Below are 3,409 nucleotides of genomic sequence, written 5' to 3'. Positions count from 1 at the left end.
TTGGTGGAACAATACAGGGGTAAGAAGAGGGATTTGCATATGGTGTTTATTGACCTAGAGAAGGCGTATGACAAGGTCCCCAGGGACGTCTTTTGGAGATGTCTAGAGGTGAAAGGTGTGCCGGTAGCTTACATTAGGGCGATAAAGGATATGTATGATGGATCTATGACTCGGGTTAGGACTGTGGGAGGTGACTCAGAGCCTTTTCCGGTGGTTATGGGGATACACCAAGGATCTGCGCTCGGCCCGTTCTTATTTGCCCTGGTGATGGATGCACTGACACACCATATCTAAGGAGAGGTGCCATGGTGTATGTTGTTCGCTGATGATATAGTTTTAATTGATGAGACGCGAGGCGGAGTTAATGGGAGACTGGAAGTATGTAGGCAGGCCCTGGAATCTAAAGGTTTCAAGTTGAGTAGGACTAAGATGGAATATGTGGAATGTAAGTTCAGCAAAGTGACGGGAGAAGCGGATGTGGAAGTCAGGCTTGACTCACAGGTCATCCTCAAGAGAGAAAGTTTTAAGTATTTAGGGTCAATAATCCAGGGAGATGGGGAGATAGACGGGGATGTTACGCACCGTATTGGGGTGGGGTGGATGAAATGGAGGTTAGCGTCTGGAGTCTTGTGAGACAAGAATGTGCCACCGAAACTCAAAGGTAAGTTCTATAGAGCGATGGTTAGACCGGTCATGTTGTATGGGGCTGAGTGTTGGCCAGTCAAGAAGTCGCATATCCAAAAGATGAAAGTTGCAGAAATGAAGATGTTGAGGTGGATGTGTGGGCACACTAGGCTGGATAAAATTAGGAATGAAGATATTCGGGAGAGGGTGCGCGTGGCTCCGGTAGACGACAAGATGCGGGAAGCGCGACTTAGATGGTTCGGACACGTGCAGAGAAGAAGCCTAGATTCCCCGGTTAGGAGGTGTGAGCGGTTGGCTTTGACAGGTACGAGAAGAGGTAGAGGGCGGCCTAAGAAGTATTGGGTCGAGGTGATCAGACAGGACATGGCGCGACTCCAGATTTCCGAGGACATGGCTCTAGATAGGAAGGTGTGGAGGTCGAGCATTAGGGTTGTAGGTTAAGGGGTAGTCGAGCATTAGGGTTGTAAGTTAAGGGTTGTAGGTTAAGGGGTAGTCGACCAGTCGATTTATGTTGTGTTTCAACTTTTGTATAATATTTGTGGTACTGCTTTTCCATGTATTTGATGTCTCTCACATTGCTGTATTGTTTTTTTGGGTTTTGTTGTCATAGATCTATTGTCTCAGAGCCGAAGGTCTCCCGGAAACAGCCTCTCTACCCCCTCCGGGGTAGGGGTAAGTTCTGCGTACACTTTACCCTCCCCAGACCCCACTGAGTGGGATTTTACTGGGTTGTTGTTGTTGTATTTGTAAACTCTAAGTCTTAGAAGCTCATGATTTGTACTACCAGTCCTTGGGGAGTTGTATAAAATTCAGTTATTTCATTTTTGACTCTTACCATTATTATTATATTGTGGTTTATTGTTAATTGGCTTACCTAGCCGGTTGGGTTAGGTGCCATCACGACTAGTTGGATTTTGAGTCGTGACATCAACCTCCTCACCTTCTTATCCATGGTCATGTCCTCAGTGAGTTAGAGCAGCGCCATATCTTGTCTAATCATCCCTCCTCAATACTTCTTCGGCCTATCTCTTCCTTTCCTTAGGCCCTCCAGGCCAACCTCTCACACCTCTTCACTCGTGTATCTGTGCCTCTCATATTCACATGCCCGAACCATCTAAGTCTCACCTCCCGCATCTTGTCCTCCACAGGGGACACGTTCACGTTGTCCCGAATAACTTCATTTCTAATTCTATCTAGCCTGGTATGTCCACACATCCATCTCAACATCCTCATTTCAGCCAACTTCATCTTTTCGACATGGGAGTTCTTGACTGGCCAATACTCCACCCCATATAACATAGTTGGTCTGACCACCGCTCTATAAAACTTACCTTTAAGTTTAGGTGGCACATTCTTATCACACAAAACACCTGACACGAGCTTTCATTTCATCCATCTCGCCTCAATACGATGCATAACATCCTCGTCGATCTCTCCATTCCCTTGTATAACTGATCCACGGTATTTAAAACTCTCTCTCCTAGGGATGAATTGAGAGTCAAGCCTCACTTCTACGTCCACAACTTGAGTCGTCCCACTGAACTTGCACTCCAAGTATTCTATCTTGGTCTTGCTCAAATTGAAACCTTTAGACTCCAGGGTCTGTCTCCAAATCTCTAACCTCTTACTAACACTGCCTCGCGTCTCGTCAATCATAATAATATCATATGCAAATAACATGCATCACAACACCTATCCTTGTATGTGTCGCATCAGTGCGTCGATCACCAAAGAAAATAGAAATGGACTGAGGGCTGATCCCTGATGCAACCCCATCATAATCGGGAAGTGTTGCGAGTCCCCTCTTACAGTCTTCAAACATCTCCACAGAACCTCCCTTGGTACTTTATATAAGCCTTCTCTAAGTCGATGAACACCATATGTAAATCCCTCTTCCTATCCCTATACTGCTCCATCAACCTCCTAACAAGATGAATAGCTTCCGTAGTCGAACGTCCTAGAATAAATCCAAATCGATTTTCAAAAATATCCACAATCCTCCTCAACCTCAGCTACCCTCTCCCAGACTTTCATAGTATGACTTAGTAACTTGATGCCTTGGTAGTTGTTGCAACTTTGGATATCACCCTTATTCTTATACAGCGGGACCACCGTACTCCATCTATTCTCTGGGCATCTTCTTCGTCCTAAAAATGACATTAAATAACCTAGTGAGCTACTCCAAGCCCACTCTACCCATACTCTTCTAAAATTCCACCGGGATCTCGTCAGGGCCGGTCGCTCTCCCCCTGCTCATCTTACGTATAGCCCCCTCAACCTCCTCGACTCTTATACGCCTACAATACCCAAAGTCTCGACAACACTCAGAGTGTTCTAAGTCGCCTAGCTCAATGTTCCTATCCCCCTCTTCATTCAAGAGTTTATGGAAGTAAGCCTGCCATCTATGTCGAATAAGTGCCTCATCCAACAAACTCTGTCGTCCTCGTCCTTGATGCATTTCACTTGGTCCAGGTCAAGGGCCTACCTTTCTCGAACCCTGGCCAACAAGTACAACTTCTTATCCCCTCTTCTACCTCCGAGTTCTTCATACAAGCATTTAAACGCAGCATTCTCGCTTCCTTCTTAGCCATCTTATACCGCTCCCTATACGTCCTCTTCGCCTCCTCGTCCACGCTCTCTAGAAACTTCAGATATGCCACTTTCTTGGCCACCACTTTACCTTGAACCTCAGTACTCCACCACTAATCCCCTTTACGGCCACCAGATGAGCCCTTCGAGACCCCCAATACTTCTCTAGCAGCCT

At 46.2% G+C, this 3,409-nt stretch overlaps 1 pseudogene; it reads left to right on the top strand.

Moving 5' to 3' along the window:
- On the top strand, nt 430-2,796 carry LOC109233634 (annotated as a pseudogene).

This window comes from Nicotiana attenuata, chromosome 10 (genome assembly GCF_001879085.1).
Source record: "Nicotiana attenuata strain UT chromosome 10, NIATTr2, whole genome shotgun sequence".
Lineage (NCBI taxonomy): Eukaryota > Viridiplantae > Streptophyta > Magnoliopsida > Solanales > Solanaceae > Nicotiana > Nicotiana attenuata.
The sequence above is the reverse complement of the archived record's forward strand: the minus strand, read 5'-3'. Positions and strand labels throughout refer to the sequence as shown.